This window comes from Mytilus trossulus, chromosome 1 (assembly GCF_036588685.1).
Source record: "Mytilus trossulus isolate FHL-02 chromosome 1, PNRI_Mtr1.1.1.hap1, whole genome shotgun sequence".
Classification (NCBI taxonomy): domain Eukaryota; kingdom Metazoa; phylum Mollusca; class Bivalvia; order Mytilida; family Mytilidae; genus Mytilus; species Mytilus trossulus.
This window is the reverse complement of record NC_086373.1, coordinates 90,379,803-90,400,678: the sequence shown is the minus strand read 5'-3', so window position 1 is coordinate 90,400,678 and position 20,876 is coordinate 90,379,803. Positions and strand designations below refer to the sequence as shown.

The window sequence follows — 20,876 nt, the reverse complement described above, 5'->3', positions numbered from 1 at the left end:
TTGTAATCACAATCTTGTCCTTGTTTCCTTGGATGTGATCTATAAAATTATACTTTACTTTCACTGGGTTTGCACTAGCAACTTGATTGGTGCCACATGTGTAGTAGGATCTGTGCTATAACTTGCTCAGTCTTTAGATTTCTATTTTGTGTTTTTTATGCTGTTTTAGGCATGGTTTTGTCTGTTTGTTTTCAACTTTATGAATTAAAATTTTCCGTTGCTATAGTTCGTCTCTCTTTAAACAAAATTAACATTTGAATACATTTCTAAACCCAATACAGGGGCACGTGTCTCAGAATTCTTTTTTTATATACCTTAGTACAACACAATATAAAAGTATATATAAAAAATCTGAGACAAGTGTCTGTGTTAAATATATCTATGTTGAATCCGTATTTTCCGGAACTGTATTGTCCTAAACCATGATTGTTTTGATGATTATATTTATCAGCAGTGGCGGATCTAGAAATTTTCATAAGTGGGGGCCCACTGACTGACCTAAGAGGGGGCCCGCTCCAGTCACGCTTCAGTGATTTCCTATATAGGCAACCAATTTTTTTCCCAAAAAGGGGGGGCCCGGGCCCCCCCTAAATCCGCCTCTGATCAGCCTCTTTTGGCGTTTGAATCCAAAGTAAAAGGATCACAAATTGAAAGCTGTTTGTTTTATTTACAATATGTATATAGTTTTAGTCCCCCAAACCTGTCAGGTATATCCACTGGGTATATCACCCAATATCCCAATATTAAGGATGTTATTTAACATAATTTTGTATAATTTTAATTTGGGGTAGGCTGTTTTATTTGTCCATGTTTATTAACTTTCATTAACTTTCATTGAATTTTATGATGCACAAATTTTCATTTTATTTTTATGTCCTATGGAGGCTAAAAAATTTGAATCCGCATATCTTACATTTCCTTATCCGTATGATTTCGTATTTTTATTTTTGTGGTAAGGTCATCAAAGTGCTTTAAATAAAGTGAAAAGAAATGTAAACAAAAAATCAATATGAACATGGATTATAATCAAAGCAGACGAAAACCTCGAGGTATATAATATACAAGGTTACTGAGTTTATAACCCGGACTGTAACCTCGCATTTGTGCGCATGCGCGGGCGGAACTGGGCGGATCCGGTAATTTCTACTTTCACTTTTTGAAAAAAATCTCCTATGTGGAGATAGATTTGTATGCTTTTATTTACATTTATCTGCGAAAGAAAATACACGTCGTGCTCAGTTGCTGAAGTGGCTCGCTTTCTAGTCCTTAAGAGCACACATAACAAAAACATGTTAAAGGTTTGCAAAATAATGCATTGTAACAATGAAAACATACATGATCAACTCAAAATGCAAAATAACATTTTAAACTAGAAAAGGAGGCTTCCCCCCCCCCCTTTTTCCTTTCCCAACTACAAAATGTGATCTGGTTCAAAAGAGTCTGACAATAAATACTTTTCATGTGTAATTATCATAGGAGGTGACCAAATGATTTCTTGCGGCGTCCAGGAAGTTTTAAAAAGATGGATATGGATCGTACATGTATATGGGGGGAGAGGACCTTTATCAGGACTCCAGGATCTGGTGTTTTTAGGCTCAGGATTTCGGGATCTATAACGAGATACGGGAATTCTATTTTTGAATTTCTGGATGCCAGAATTTAAATTTATTTAAATTCGGGATTTCATGTTTAAGGGATCAGGACCCCTCCCACCCCTGGTCATGTATGAGGGTGATACTTGTAATCCCTGGGAAATCTGGAAATCACAAATAACCGTAAAAAAATATAGGCAAATGATGTTTATAACAGTAGTTTTGGGTGCATGACTATAAAAAAGTACACATTCCTTTAGGTGATATCAAAATCAATTAATTTTGACACTGTCAAAAGTGGATAAATATGGTATTGCAAAAGATTAGGTGGTGAAATCTGTTTCTCTGTCTTCATGTCGTCACAATGGGAATTTCAACTAAAAGCCTGAAAATTGGACGTCATAATCAAATATTGACCAATGAACAACTATGATCAAACTAACCAAACCTAGTTTAAATGAAAATAATCATCAGGTCGGGAATTCCATAAAACGAGTTGAAAAAATCTTCATAATAAAAAAATGATTTATTTTTTATCACCAATGTAAACATATATTACCTGTATTAGCTGTATATATATTCTGTCACCATACTGTATATATCTGTCACCAGACTTAATATTTCTGTCAATACACTTAACATATCCATCACCACACTTAATATATAAATCACCTCACTATATATATCTATCACCTGATCACTTTATATATCAATGACCTCAGTATATATATGTCACCACACTTTATATATCTGTCCCCTCACTATATATATCTTTCACCACACTTTTTATATCTGTCACCATACTTTATATATCTGTCATTATACTTAACATATCCATCACTACACTTTATATATCCATCATCTCAATATATTTATCTATCACCTCACTTTATATATCTATCACTACTCTTTATATATCTGTCACCAGACTATATATCTATCCCCACACTTTATATATCCATCTCCTCACTATATATCTGTCACCATACTTTATATATCTGTCACCATACTTTATATATCTGTCACCACACTTTATATATCTGTCACCATACATTATATATATGTCACCATACTTTAGATATCTGTCACCATACTTTATATATCTGTCACCATACTTTATATATCTGTCACCTCATTTTATATATCTGTAACCATACTTTATATTTCTGTCACCACACTTAACATATTCATCACCAGACTTAATATATATATCCCTACATTTTAAATATCTGTCACCACAACTTAAATATTTGTCACCAGAATTTATATATCTGTCACCAGACTTTGAATATGATCCCGACATTTTAAATATCTGTCACCACACTTTATATATCTGTAACCAAACATTATATATCTGTCACCACACCTTATATATCTGTCGCCAGACATTATATATCTATCCCCACACTTTATATATTTATCACCTCTCTATATATCTGTCACCATACTTAATATATTTGTCACCATACTTTATATATCTGTCACCATACTTTATATATCTGTCACCAGACTTTATATTTCTGTCAATACACTTAACATATCCATCACCACACTTTATATATCAATAATCTCACTATATATATCCATCACCACACTTTATATGTCTGTCACCACACTTAATATATCTGTCACCACACTTTACATATCCATTACCACACTTTATATATCAATCACCTCACTATATATATCTGTCACCATACTTTATATATCTGTCACCACCCTTAACATATATGTCACCATACTTAATATATCTATCCGTACATTTTAAATATCTGTCACCAGACTTTATATATCTATCCCCACACTTAATATATCCACCACCTCACTATATATCTGTCACCATACTTTATATATTCTTTCACCATACTTTATATATCTGTCACCAGACTTTATATTTCTGTCATTATACTTAACATATCCACCACCACACTTTATATATCCATCACCTCACTATATATATATCCATTACAACACATTATATATCTGTCACCAGACTTTATATTTCTGTCATTATACTTAACATATCCATCACCACACTTTATATATCAATCACCTCACTATATATATCTATCACCTGATCACTTTATATATCAATCACCTCAGTATATATATGTCACCACACTTTATATATCTGTCCCCTCACTATATATATCTGTCACCATAATTTATATATATTTCACCACACTTTATATATCTGTCACCTCACTATATATATCTCTCACCATACTTTATATATCTGTAACCATACTTTATATATCTGTCACTTTACTTTATATATCTGTCATTACACTATATATATACATCACCACACTTTATATATCTGTCACCAGACTTTATATTTCTGTCAATACACATAACATATCCATCACCACACTTTATATATCAATAACCTCACTATATATATCCATCACCACACTTTATATATCAATCACCTCACTATATACATCTATCACCCACTTTATATATCTGTCACTATACTTTATATATCTGTCATAACACTTTATATATCAATCACCTGACTCTGTCACCACTTTATATATCTGTCACCAGACTTTATATACCTGTCACTATAATTTATATATCTGTCATTACGCTTTAACCATCTATCACTACACTTTATATATCTGTCACCAGACTTTATATATCTGTCCCCACACTTTATATATTTATCACTCACTATATATATGTCACCATACCTAATATATCTGTCACCATACTTTATATATATTTGTCACCATATTTTATATATCTGTCACTATACTTTATATATCTTTCATAACACTTTATATATCCATCACATCACTATATATATCTGTCACCATACTTAATATATCTGTCACCAGACTTAATATTTCTGTCAATACACTAAACATATCCATCATCACACTTTATATATCAATCACCTCACTATATATATATATATCACCTGATCACTTTATATAACAATCATCTCACTATAATGTATTTGTCACCATAATTTATATATATGTCACCACACTTTATATATCTGTCACCTCACTCTATATATTTGTCACCATACTTTATATATCTGTCACCATACTTTACATATCTGTCATTACACTTAACATATCCATCACCACACTTTATATATCCATCACCACACTTTATATATCCATCACCACACTTTATATATCCATCACCTCAATATAAGTGCCTATAAATAGCAGCACATGACATACAAATCTATGGGAGTGTGGATTAATCAGTACAGAGATTAATTCAATTACACAAATAAAATTATAGATTGCCTAACAATGTAATTTTAACACACTATTTAGTCATTGTTAGTATGTAAATATAAGAATGTTTAAAATATTTACAAAATGATGAAAATAAACGCAATATTTCGCTAGACCAACTAGCTTTATCAAGCGTGCATCTATCCAGGTGAAATCGGATGTAGATGATAAGAAACTTTTGCAGCTCAATGTATATGTTGAACTTAGCTGCCTTGAAAATAAGAAAATTTTGCAGCTCAATGTCTATGTTGAATTTGGATTGAGCTGCCTTAAAAATTAAAAAAATTTGCAGCTCCATGTATAGGTTGCTCTTGGATTTAGCTGCCTTAAAAATACATAATTGGAAGTTGAAATTAGCAACGTCCATTGGCCGATATTACGGGATAAAAAGGACGATGCTTTGTTTTTAAATTATTCTTTATCTTTCCTGTATCTTTTCTCGTCTTTTTCGTTAAGACCATCAGGTTCTAAAGTGTGGAGTTGGTGGATCCAAAAGTTTTCTCTTCTCCTTCTCGCCGTGGTGTCCCACTTGGTGTTGACTTCTATAATTTGGAAAGTGACATTTTCAAAATGATGTTTCGTTGAACGAAGATGTCGGACTACTAACACAAAGGTTGCTGGTTCGATTCCCGTTTGGGATGAAAATTTCAGGAACTCAATTTTCGGCTCTCCCTCGACACCATTTGCGAGTATGGTCTTGAGGAAACGATGATAGTCCGTCGGAAGGGGACGATAAATGGCTGACCCGTGTTAAGAGAGAGCCATATCTCTTGCACGTTAAAGACACCCTTGTAGATTTCGAAAAAGAGTAGGCTAATGCCGCTACAAGGCAGAACTCGCACCCGCAAAGTGGAAAGGGATTAATATAAGTTGCAAAACTTGTTTCCCAATCCACTATAAATAAATATGTTTAAACTAAAACTAACGAAGATGTCTTGTGAGAGGACAGTTTTTGTTGGTTTTGTACGATGAACGATGGTTATTAAGACGAATATTAAATTTGTCCATTGTTTCTCCCACATACTGAATGCCACAAGTGTCACATGTTAATATATAAATTGAGTTCTCCGTTTTACAGTTGGAATTTGAGTAGATGGTATAATTTTGTTTAGTAACGGAGCTGGTGAAAGAACTGCTTGTATTGGCAGCTTTACAACACAAACAATTCCTTCGACCACATTGTTTGTAGCAACCGGGCGATGGAGTAGGCTGCTTTGCTAGTACAGAAGTCACTAATTTGTCACGGATGTTTTTAGGTCTTCTGAAGGCCATGACTGGTGGTGATGAAAATACTTTTTTTAGATTTAAATCAGTTTCTATAATTTTCCAATGCTTCTGAACAATGGATGACACATTTTTAAAATCAGGATGGTAAGTGAGTACAAGGGGTGTTCTGTTAGCTGCTTTATTCTTATCTTTGTACTCAAGAAGTTCTTGGCGACTAGTTTTGTTTGCTCTTTCGAAAGCGCTATCAATGATGTTGTTATTGTATCCTCGAACAACTAGATGTTTACGAAGTTGTCCAAGTCTAGCATCTTTCGTATTTTCATTAGAGCATATTCAATATATATATATATATCACCTCACTTTATATATCTATCACTACTCTTTATATATCTGTCACAAGACTATATATATGTCCACACACTTTATATATCTATCACCTCACTATATATCTGTCACCATACTTTATATATCTCTCACCATACTTAATATATCTGTCACTATCCTTTATATATCTGTCATTACACTTTATATATCCATCACCTCACTATATATATCTGTCACCATACTTTATATATCTGTCACCATACATTATATATCTGTCACCACACTTAACATATTCATCACCAGACTTTATATTTCTGTCACCACACCTTATATGTCCATCACCAGACTTTATATATATATCACCACACTTTATATCTTGTCACCACACCTTATATATCCTTCACCAGACTTTATATATCCATCACGTTACTATATATATATATATCTATGACCTCACTTTATATATCTATCACTACACTTTATATATCTGTCACCAGACTTTAAATATCTATCCCTACATTTTAAATATCTGTCACCACACTTTATATATCTATCACTACACTTTATATATCTGTCACTAAACCTTAAATATCTATCTCTTCATTTTAAATATCTGTCACCACACTTTATATATCTGTCACCACACCTTATATATCTGTCACCAGACTTTATATATCAATCACCACACTTTATTTATCTGTAACCACACTTTATATATCTGTCACCACACCTTATATATCTGTCACCAGACTTTATGTCTCTATCACCACACTTTATTTATCTATCACCACACTTTTTATATCTATCACCACACTTTATATATATATGTCACCATACTTTATATATCTGTCTTCACACTTTATAAATCTTTCACCACACTTTTTATATCTGTCAGTTAACATTATATATACATTACCACACCTTATATATCTATCACCTCACTTTATATATCTGTCACCACACTTCATAAATCGTTCACCACACTTTATGTATCTATCACCTCACTTTATATATCAATCACCTCACTTTATATTTATCTCTCATTAAACTTTATACATCTATCACCACACTCTTCATTGATCACTACACATTATATATCTGTCACCATACTTTATATATCTGTCATTACTCTTAACATATCCATCACCACACTTAATATATCCATCAGGTCAATATAAGTATATATATATATCTATCAACTCGTTTTATTTATCTATCACTATACTTTATATATCTATCACAAAAATAAATACATCTATCACCTCACTCTATATCTGCCACAACACTTTATAAATCTGTCCCTACACTTTATATATATATATATATCACCACCCTTCATATATCAATCACCTAACTTTCACCTAACTTTATATATATCTGTCACCAAACTTTATAAATCTGTCACCTTTTTTTTTATATTTGTCACTACACATTAAATTTACATCACCTCATATATCTATAGCCACACCCAATATACCACTTTTTATACATTTATAACTACACTTTATATATCTTATGACCTCAATTTATGTATCTATCACCACACTTTCTATATCTATCACCACACCCCATATATCAATCACCTCTCTTTATACATCTGTTACTACACTTTACATATCTATAACCCTACTTTACATATCTATAACCCTACTTTCTTTATCTATCACCTCACATTCTTTATATATTACATGTACCTCACTTTCTTTATCTATCACCACACTTTTTTTATTTATCACCTCAATTTATATATCCATCACCTCATATGATATAGCTATCACCACAGTCTATATATTTATCACCTAACATGATATCTTAACTTCATTTATCTATCACCACCTTCTATATACATATCACATCAATTCAATTTTTTTCTTTCTATCCCCATACTTGATATGTTTGGTTTATCTTCTTACTGTATAAGACTATCACAACTCTATGTGTATCTATTAAAACCATGTTTATACCAATTTGAAAATGTATATAAGCATACTAATAATTAATGTATATTCTGTGTATGTTTGCTGAAAACTAAAAGTGATTCAGTTCAGCACCTATCATTGTAACTATTTGTTTTTCAGTATGGTTGATTATGTTGCACAAACATACACATTTCAATTTTGAAAACTATTATTGTCATTGTAGAAAAGACTGGTGTTTGTGTGTGTATCTTTTCAGAAAATTTAGTGATATATGTAGTACTGTATCAGCATTCTGTAGAACACCAAATTGAGGAATAGATATCTATGACCACACTCTACATATCTATCACCACTCTGTTTCATTAATAACCTTACTGTATATATCTATCACCACTCTGTATCATCAATCACCAAACTGAATATATTTTTCACCACTCTGTATCATCATCAGTCACCATATTGTTTATCTCTATCACCACACTAGACATCTATCCCCACTCTGTATCACCAATTACCACACTGTATATAGCTATCACCTCTCTGTATGTATCAATCACCACTCTGTATCATCAGTCACCATATTGTTTATCTCTATCACCACACTAGACATCTATCCCAACTCTGTATCACCAATTACCACACTGTATATAGCTATCACCTCTCTGTATCATCAATCTTCATAGTGTATATATCTTTCACCACTCTGTATCATCAGTCACCATATTGTTTATCTCTATCACCACACTAGACATCTATCCCAACTCTGTACCAACAATTACCACACTGTATATATCTTTCACCACTCTGTATCATCAATCATCCTACCCTTTATATGTGTCACCACTGTGTATTACCTTTCAACACTCTGTATCATAAATCACCTCACTGTAGATATATATCACCACTCTGTATCATCAATCATCACACTGTATGATTATCACTCTATCAGTAATCACCTGACTTTATATATCTATCACCACACTATATACAACTATCACCACACTATATACAACTATCACCACACTATATACAACTATCACCTAACTCATCATATGTCACAACACCTTATGTATCTATCACCACACTTTATATATCTATCATCACACTTTATATATCTATCATCACACTTTATACATCTATCACCTAACTGATTATATGTTACAACACTTTATATATCTATCACCACGCTGTACATATGTCACCACACTTTGTATATCTATCACCTCATTCTATATACTGTAAACCAACTCATTTTGGCGAGCGATTTATTTCAGCAACTTTTGCGAGTAGAAAAATAACGTGAATACAAATTGTCGCGAATATGTAAAAATTTGATCTTTCCTTATTCAAATACATCAAGATAATTAGAAAAACGTGAAATTAAATAGCCACGAAGTGGTCTAGAAAGAGTAATAAAGTATCCGCGAAAATAAGTTGGTTTACAGTAAGTAAGACCTCATTTAATTGATATACCATCTCAGTTTATATATCTATCACCTTATTTAATATATCTATCAATACACTGTACATCTATCACTACATTTTATACATATATCACCACACTGTGTATCTGTCACCACAATTTGTATATCTATCATCTCACTTTATATATCTTTCTATTAAATTTATATATCTATTTCCTCATTTTATATATGTATGACATCCCTGAAAATATTTTATTGACCTCACTGTTGATATTTGTTCACCATATTTTATATATGTATCCCCTCCACATATGTCATGTATGTATCTTTTAACTAACTGCACTGTTTAAATCAATTACAATACCATTGATATATATGTCACCACATAGTATATATATATATTTTACAGATCTAACATTGTTGGATTGATGTTTAGACGAGTTGTATATACATTATGTACACAGCCATGTATCACCATCATTGATGGCGATCCGATGGATCAATCTGTTGGAGAGTTGTCACTGACTCAGACGTACTTATATATATATATATATATCATTCTTTTGTTTATATATCATCACACTGTATATATCTTAATACTATTCTGTGGACCCTTTACCTCACTGTATATACACATAAAACCACTAAAACTAAGTCCACACTTATCACCTATCTATATCTATTTATCACCATCATATCATATTTATAGTAACACAATGATTATATCTATCATCATTCTTTATCTATTTTTCACAAGACTGTATACTATAACTTGTTGTATCTTCTCTAAGTCAGAGAAATGTACTGGTAATTGTATAATTTGCTGTGGAAGGAGATATGTTTGTATAAGCTTGTATACCTGTTATGTAGCAATTATCAAATTCATTATTTATATTTGTGTTCTTCTTGCAGAAATACCAAACAACATTTTGCAGGGATTTAGAGGTCATTGGTGAAAATGGAAGAAAGGAAATGGTTCATCTAATTTTAAGTGAAATAACAAGAATAGTTGAATGATTTACAACCAAGCAGCACTCAGAAATAGTGATGGTAAAGTATTTTTAGAAAATAATACTCGAAAAAAGATATATTCAGTGTGGTGCTTTATAAATTATATATTCCTCTATTGCTACAGTCGCTGTATTTATCACCACATTCTTCATATGTATCACAACAGTCTAAATAGGTACCCCCATACTATGATTATCTATCACTACAGTCTCAATAGCTATCCCCATACTATGATTATCTATTACTACAGTCTAAATAGCTATCCCCATACTATGATTGTCTATCACTACACTCTCCATACCAATGCCAACAGTCATTATGTATATATCATAATAGTATCATAATATTCTCTATGAATATCTCTGGATAATACAAAAGCTACCCCCTTACTTTATTTATCAATCACCTCACTTCATATATTAATCACCACACTCTCTATATATATCCCCAACTCTCTGTTTCTGCCCCAAAAGTCTCTCTGTATATCTCCACAAAATAAACACCTATCATCTTACTTTATTTATCTATCACCTCACTGTATGTATCAATCACCACTCACACACTCTCTATATCTATCCCCCACTCTTTTTTGTGTACCCCAAAAGTCTCTCTGTATATCTCCACATAATAAACACCTATCGACCTACTTTATTTATCAATCACCTCACTTTATGTATCAATCACCACACTTTATATATATCCCCAACTCTCTATATCCGCCCCAAAAGTCTCTATGTATATCTCCACAAAATAAACAACTATCATCTTACTTTATTTATCAATCACCTCACTATATGTATCAATCACCACTCACACACTCTCTATATCTATCCCCCACTCTTTTTTGTGTACCCCAAAAGTCTCTGTATATCTTCACATAATAAACACCTATCACTACACTTTATTTATCAATAACCTCACTTTATATACCAATCAACACACTCTCTATATATATCCCCATAATCTCTGTGTCACTCACCACACTGTCAATATCTATATCCACAGTCTCTATGTTTATGACCACATTATCAACACCTATCACCTTACTTTATTTATCCATCACCTCACTTTATATATTAATCACCACACACTTACTATATATATCCCCATACTCTCGATATGTATTCCCACAGTGTCTATGTTTATGACCACATCATAAACACCTACCACCTTACTTTTTTTAATCAATCACCTCACTTTATACATCAATCACCACACACTCTCTATATCTATCCCCAAACTCTCAATATCTACCCCCATAGTCTCTATGTTTATGACCAAATAACAAACACCAATCACTTTACTTTATTTATCCATCATCTAATTTTATATATCAATCACCACACACTCTCTATATCTATCCCCATACTCTCAATATATATCCCCACAGTCTCTATGTTTATGACCACATTTTAAACACCTATCACTTTACTTTATTTATTCATCACCTCACTTAATATAATGATCACCACACACTCTCTATTTCTATCCCCATACTTTCGATATCTATCCCCACAGTCTCTATGTTTATTACCTCACAATAAACACCTATCTCCTCATTTTATTTATCCATTACCTCACTTTATATATCAATCACCACACACTCTCTATATTTATCCCCAAACTCTCAACATCTATCCCGATAGTCTCTATGTTTATGACCAAATAACAAACACCAACCACTCTACTTTATTTATCCATCACCTGATTTTATATATATCAATCACCACACACTCTCTATATATATCCCCATACTCTCAATATATATATCCCCACAGTCTCTATGTTTATGACCACATTTTAAACACCTATCACTTTTTTTTTTATTTATTCATCACATCACTTAATATAATGATCACCACACACTCTCTATTTCTATCCCCATACTTTCGATATCTATCCCCACAGTCTCTATGTTTATGACCTCACAATAAACACCTATCTCCTCATTTTATTTATCCATTACCTCACTTTATATATCAATCACCACACACTCTCTATATTTATCCCCAAACTCTCAACATCTATCCCGATAGTCTCTATGTTTATGACCAAATAACAAACACCAACCACTCTACTTAATTTATCCATCACCTGATTTTATATATCAATCACCACACACTCTCTATATCTATCCCCATACTCTCAATATCTATCCCCATTGTCTCTATGTTTATGACCACATCATAAACACCTATCACCTCATTTTATTTATCCATCACCTCACTTTATATATCAATCACCACACACTCTCAATATCTATCCCCATACTCTCAATATCTATCCCCATTGTCTCTATGTTTATGACAACATCATTAACACCTATCACCTCATTTTATTTATCCATCACCTCACTTTATATATCAATCACCACACACTCTCTATTTCTATTACCCCCTCTCTATATCTACCCCCCACAGTCTCTATGTATATTTCTACATATTAAACACCTTTACTTTATTGATCAATCACCTCACTGTATATTTTCACCTCAATTTATATAATATTTATATAATATTTCTATCACACCACTGGGTATATCTTTCAAAGCCCTATTTATATATTTTCTACATTAGAAAATGCCTGTACCAAGTCAGGAATATGACAGTTGTTACCCATTCGTTTGATGTGTTTGGACTTTTGATTTTGCCTTTTGATTTTTGATTTTCCTTTTTGAATTTTCCTCGGAGTTCGGTATTTTTGTGTTTTTACTTTTTACTACAACCAAGTCGATGTCAAGTTTCTTCCTAGAAGAAACTTTACTGCTGGTGGATTTTTCCCCGAGGGCATCATTAACTTGGTAGCTTTATGCATGATGAATACAAATAATACTAAGAACAAACCGGCTGGGACGTCGCCCGGGTTACCAAGGTCCCCTTTTGCTACACGGAACACTGTAGCATTTGATTTGTGTGTTCCACGGAATATCCTCCGGGATACCCCTGATTTGACGTACGTTCAGCCAGAAGGTAATTACTACTTTAAAAATTCAGATACTTTTCATAAATTAAAGCCATGTTCCGTTAATATTTTCGACTGTTTGAAAACACCTGCTACAAGTGAATCAACACCTATCATTTCGTCTTGTAAACACAAAAAAGGAAAAAGGAGTACGTGTAAGACATGTGATATGTTAATCACGACTCCTGATTTCACCAGTAACTTAACAGGCAAATCGTATTATACAAAATCTTTCGAACCTCTGGACTGTTCCACTGACAATGTAGTGTACGGAATCGAATGTACTTTGTGTGGACTACTTTATGTTGGTGAAACTCGACAAACTTTACGTAAAAGGATGAATCAACACCGGTCTGATAATAAAGATCCGCAATTCAGGGTTCTTTATAACCACTTTAATCAATCGGACCATGACCCTTCGTTATCTATGAAAGTACGGATCATCGAGAAAATTTATCACCACACAAATAGTCCAGTACTTAGTACTCCTTTCCGAAAAGATAGAGAAAATTTCTGGATAAGGGAACTGGGTACTGCAATGCCATATGGGTGCAATGATAATGTCAAAGGAGTAGGAAATTTGTCAAGTCCAGCCTGCAGTGATGTTAATGTAATGAGTTTATTTAATACTACCTTACGAAACCAACGTAGTCATGGACAAAAACGTTACCATCGACCTAATGTAAAAAAGTCTTCCAAATCTAGATCGGCCTCTGGAAGCTTTGATGACCTTCTTTCTCATCTGCATCATCCGTTAGGGTTACATTACATTAGAACTATTCTTTTTTCACTGCCGGTTAATTTTCTAAAATGTTTGAGAGATTATGCACTTGACAAAGGAGGTACTAATACATTTTCTCCAATATACAGACTTGTCAGTATAATTTGTGATGTAGCTCTTTTCCGTCTCTTTAAACCAGTAAGATCGGAACCTTTACATGAGGAAAAGAGAAAATTCCTTCCTGTTCACTTTAACAATAGAGGAATTGATGCAATCAACATCAGCAACGTTCTACATAACAAGGAGGTAACATCTAAAATTCCTATTTATTTTCAAAATCAGTCTGTTCCTATTGTATCCTACAGTTACACCAAAACCATTGCACCCAAAATATTTAACTATAAACAAGCATTACATGACCTTGATTTAGAACAATACCTAAAAAAACCTCTGACATGTGATTGTTCCAACTCGCCTTACAATTACAGCCCCTCTGGCCATGTTATTACTGGGGATCTAAACATAATTCAACATGATAATCTCCGAAAGGTGATTTCTCGTGGTCCTAAGTTTAGAGAACCCCAACACATCAATTGGAACCATAACTTCAAAATAATTATGGATTCCATTGAGAACTACGCCAGAGCATGGGCTAAGCGAGAAGAAGTTCAACTGGACACCTTGTCAGAATGGGTCAAAACAATCAGGTCTCTGATAAAACGTCGCATTCATAAGTTGAAAAACTGTGTGAATGATCGACCTAAGTCCATTTTCAGTGACAAAGAGGCTGTGAAATGTCTATCATCTCTTCAAGATAAGTATGTTGTTGTTCCTGCGGACAAAGCTTCAAATAATATTGTCTTTGTATGTAAATCGTATTACTACGAGTGTCTTATAAAAGAATTAGGAATAAATGAACACTCTGGTAATCCCACATACAAAAACATATCATTTGACAAGGATGAGATTTTGGCGAATCATAAGTCCTTCATGGCTTCTATGAACATTGCATTGAACGACAAATCGGAGGACTTACCTTGTTTGTATTGGATACCTAAACTTCACAAAATTCCGTACAAACAACGGTACATTGCCGGCTCATCTGCTTGTTCTACTAAAGAATTGTCCATTAGACTGACTAAAATTCTGTCCGCAGTTAAAGAGGGTCTTCAGATATACTGTGAAACTGTTTACTCTCGTAGTGGTATTAACCATATGTGGATTCTGAAAAACTCTAAAGAACTTCTTGATAATTTTAAATCTCGGTCTTTTTCTGAAATTAGTTCTATTAAAACTTTTGATTTTTCAACCTTGTATACAACCATTCCCCATGTGAAATTGAAAAACCGTCTAAAAGAAATAATCCACAATGCTTTTCATCATAAAAATGGTAGCATACGCTATAAATTTATCACTTTGGGATACCATAAGGCATATTTTGTTAATAAGGAACAAAAGGGTAAAACATACTACACAGAGGAACAAGTGATCAGTATGCTGGAGTTTCTTATTGACAACATATTTGTTGAATTTGGAGGTAGACTTTTTCAACAAATTGTCGGCATTCCTATGGGAACGAACTGTGCGCCTCTCCTTGCGGACCTCTTCTTATTTTCATATGAATCGGAGTTCCTTCAGACACTTGTCAAAAACAAGAAGATCAAAGAAGCCAGGTTATTTAATTTCACTTTCAGATATATTGATGATGTTCTTTCCATTAACAATCCGAACTTTTCTGATTGGATTCCATTAATATACCCACCAGAACTAGAAATTAAAGAGACCACAGACACGGCTTCCTCCGCCTCATTTTTAGACTTATACCTCGAATTTGACATACACAGTCATCTCAGTACCAGAATCTATGACAAACGAGACGATTTTAATTTTGAAATTATCAATTTCCCCCACCTTAGTAGTAATATACCAACTTCACCTGCATATGGAATATACATTTCCCAACTTATTAGGTATTCAAGAGCTTGCAGCTCCTATTCAGACTTTGTAAAACGTCACCAGTGTCTGAGCAGAAAGTTGATGAACCAGGGGTATGTCAAAGAACGTCTCGTCCTTTTTCTAAAAAAGTTCATCGGAAGATACCCAGAACTTGTTGATAAATATTCCGTATCAACTTCACAAATAATACAAGATGGTCTTGAAGGATAGATTTTGCGTACTGACGTTTGTTATCATCTTAATTACGTATTATAGAATTCTTTTATAAGTCTTTTTTAGATAATCATTTGAAGTGACTCAGTGGTTATGTAAAACCACATACTTTGAACGGCAAAATTATTTCATTGATTGAAATTACTTTTACTTAAGGATCTTGAATACTATGAATGACAAAACTATTTTATTCAATAATACTACTTTTTCTGTTTAGTCGGTTTTTCATGATATACATTTGACGTGAAACTGTACTTATGTATCCCGTCATACTTTGAACCAAACCATTATTTTATTTATTATTATTACTTTTACTGTTAAGTCTGGTTTTTGGTATATCTACTTTACGCGAGTCTGTATTTATGTATGCCGACATACGACAAAATTATTTTTTATGTCTACCTGTGCGAATTTCAAACGCGCTATTTTACACCAGTAATGAAAACCTTCTATCATTTATGGGTAGACTTTACATACTAGATAAATGCAGCCGTATTTGACGTGAAACTGTTCTTATGTATCCCGTCATACTTTGAACCACACCATTATTTTATTTATTATTATTACTTTTACTGTTAAGTCTGTTTTTGTTATATCAACTTTACGTAAGTCTTCATTTATGTATGCCGTCATACGACAAAATTATTTTTATGTCTACCTGTGCGAATTTCAAACGCGCATTTTTAAACCAGTAATGAAACCTTCTATCATTATGGGTAGACTTTACATAGATAAATTCAGCCGTATAAGAAAAGCAAAATGAGAATGTTAAATTAATGTATGCCTTTTTGTGCTTCTTTGTTACATTTGTTGTTTATGTAGAGATATTAAGATGATAACACAATATTGACTGTTGTACCCCTATTTTGACATTTTTACTCTTTGAGTATGTTTGTTTTGTCCATGCATCGTTGACAATTTAATGGAATTTGATGCGACTGTCATATAAGTGAGAGGTTTAGCTAGCTATAAAACCAGGTTCAATCCACCATTTTCTACATTAGAAAATGCCTGTACCAAGTCAGGAATATGACAGTTGTTACCCATTCGTTTGATGTGTTTGGACTTTTGATTTTGCCTTTTGATTTTTGATTTTCCTTTTTGAATTTTCCTCGGAGTTCGGTATTTTTGTGTTTTTACTTTTTTATATCATTTTAAAAGTAGATATGAGCATGATAATAATCCACCTTATGTTTATTCAGATTTTAAACTAAAAATGACTCAATGTGACACCTCATTGTTATTATTTTTTTTCTTCAGAAAAGTGAAACTAGATTTTTGAAAGATAGAACATAGAAGAAAAAGGAAAAGGTAATCTTCATTGAAATTAAAAGTATTACTCATAGTTAATCAAAGGTACCAGGATTATAATTTAGTACGCCAGAAGCAAGTTTTGTTTCTACATAAGACTCATCAGTGAAGCTCATATCAAAATAGTTAAAAATCAAACAAATACAAAGTTGAAGAGCATTGAGGATCCAAAATTCCAAAAAGTTGTGCCAAATACGACTAAGGTAATTTATGCCTGGGATAAGAAAATTCTTAGTTTTTCGAAAAATTCAAAGTTTTGTAAACAGGAAATTTATAAAAAAAAATTACCAAATAATTGATATTCATGTCAACACCGACACTTTACTTTTTACATATGTATGTAAAGAGTTAATAAGCAATTAAACAATCCTGGTTGAAATGAAATAATTTAAAAGAAATGTTTTTTTAAAGAATAACTGCTCCATCATATCGTGCAATATTTTATGTAAATATCATGTCAGATATCTTTTCAATACAAGTAGCAAATATGGTATACTAACTGTCAGTCAAAGATTCTATCATTCAAGATGAGTAAACCTTAAAAATATATTGTTTCAGTGTTATTGCACTTGTAACTATGTCTACATAATACTTCTGCTGGCACACGAATAATGTATATACCACCACATATTATGTATCTACTGCAACACATAGTATAATTATGGCCACATAATATATATATACCGCAATACATAATCAATCACCACACTACATAAGTCATTCACCACAGTCTGTGTATTCATAACCACAATATTTTTGTCTATCACCACACTGTGGTCTATCACCACACTATTGTCTATCACGACACTATGTCTGTCTATCACCACACTATGTTTGTCTGTCACCACGCTATGTTTGTATATCGCCACGTTATGTTTGTCTATCACCACAATTTGTTTGTCTATCACTTCAGTATGTTTGTCTATCACCACACTATTGTCTATCACTATGCTTTGTTTACCTATCACCACACTATGTATGTCTATCACTCCAGTATGTTTGTCTATCACAACACTATATATATTAATCATCACTGTTTACATATTCACCAACACATTCTTATTACCAATACTTGATAAAAAGAAATAGTTATGATGAAGCCTTGTTTGCTCTCCCATTGTCATTTAATTAAACAAAAAGGTAGATCATTTGAGTCATGATTCTGTGTAAAGTCATTACTAAAGAAAAAAATAATTTTAACTTTTCATTTAAATGATTGGTCTCACAGAGGAATTGTATTTCTGCATTACAAATTTTACAATTTGATACAATCTTGGGATTATGTTCTGTTTTTGCACTGATGAAACACTCTTTAATCTTAGATGGAAAATAAATAACAACTGTTTGAGGCATTGAAATTCTGTATTGTATTGGACTAATTATATATTCAACTGAACCATATAATATTTTGTAGGTTAAACAAGATTTAGTGCCGGCCACACAATTAAGAAAGAATACGAACAAGAATTCTTTACAGAACAGGGGAGACTATTTTACTGTGCTTAGATCTGTGTTTTTGTTATAATTAATTAATATTGTAATTTGTTCTTGGATAAAATATCTGCAATGTGGAGGACAACTGAACTGTGTTCTTATATATTGAAGACGTGCAATGATTTAAAATGCATTTAAGATGAACTTTTTACTACTCGGAAAATGGTAATCATTAAAGAAACAAACATAGAATTCATTTACATGAATACATTTTATATTCTATGTATAAAATGTTATCTAAAAGGTGAAAGTAAACAGATTCCTGGCTGTTTAAAATCAAATCAAAGCAGTTTTATTGTGTAGTTAAGAATGTATATACGTTGTTCATGCATTTATGTATTGGAATATTTGAGTTGTACAATGTATTGAGTTTAGTGGATCTTTCATTCTATGTTATTTAGGTTTGATTTGTATGAAATAAAAAGTTCTAAAATTTTATTATAACTTTTACTTTGTATCAATGTGACAATTTTCCAGCAACAATCCTATATGATTGCTTTTCTGTATATATAATGAAATTCCTCATCTCTTTATTGACAAGAAATAAATATTGTGTTTATGATGATGATAAGAAAATGTAAACAGTCTTATGATAGGGAGACTTGGAAAATCTTGAAATAGTTGTATATGAAGCTCATAAAATAGAGTCAGTGGTTTCCTAAAATATTCAGATTATTCCAGAGGGAACATCTACAATCTTTTATGCACATTTTATATGTTATCGACTGTTAGTAGATGTAGGAAGATGTGGTTAGACATGCAAAGGTACTTTAGTCAGGGTGAAATATATCCAAAAGACACTTATAGAGTAGGCTGTATGTGTTGAAATTCTCCATGAAAATTTATTCAGTAGGCTGCAAGTGTCAAACTTTGAGGACATATACAATGCTTCATACACATTTGATATTTTACTCACTGCAAGGGATATGTAGGTACATTGGTAAGGATGAAATCTTTCCACAAACATTTATACAGTAGGCTGCAAGTGTTGATATTTGAGAGGGAAAATCGACAATGCTTCATACAAATTTGGTATTTTCCTAACTGCAACAGATATATAAAAGAGGAACGAAATATACAAGAGGAACAGTCAAATTCATATATAGAAAATCTTAGGTACATTAGTAAGGATCAAATCTTTCCATCAACATTTATGCAGTAGGCTGCAAGCGTTCATATTTGAGATAGATCATCTACAATCCTTCATACACATTTTGTATTTTACTGACTACAAGACATATAAAAAAACATGAATATGAAATATTTCCAGGAAAATTATAAAGCTGTGGTTTGTGCTCATAGTTGAAGGCCGTTTGGTGACCTTTAGTTGTTATTTTCTGTGTCGATTTGGTCTCTTGTGGAGAGTTGTCTCATAGGCAATCAATACCATATCTTCTTTTTTTATAATTAGGAGGATGTAAGTGTTGATATTTGAGAAGGAACATCTACAATCTTTCATATAT

General features: G+C 32.4%; 1 long non-coding RNA gene across 2 annotated transcripts; it reads left to right on the top strand.

Moving 5' to 3' along the window:
- Positions 1-1,167: 1,167 nt before the first annotated feature.
- LOC134690083 (uncharacterized) lies at positions 1,168-19,851 on the top strand. Of its 2 annotated transcripts, none has more exons than XR_010101899.1 (4): positions 1,168-1,298; positions 10,659-10,796; positions 17,869-17,919; positions 19,334-19,851. It is a non-coding gene; the product is annotated as an uncharacterized LOC134690083 (long non-coding RNA). The 2 variants fall into 2 exon arrangements; XR_010101900.1 differs by having other exon boundaries at positions 18,402-19,851.
- The last annotated feature ends 1,025 nt before the right edge of the window (positions 19,852-20,876 follow it).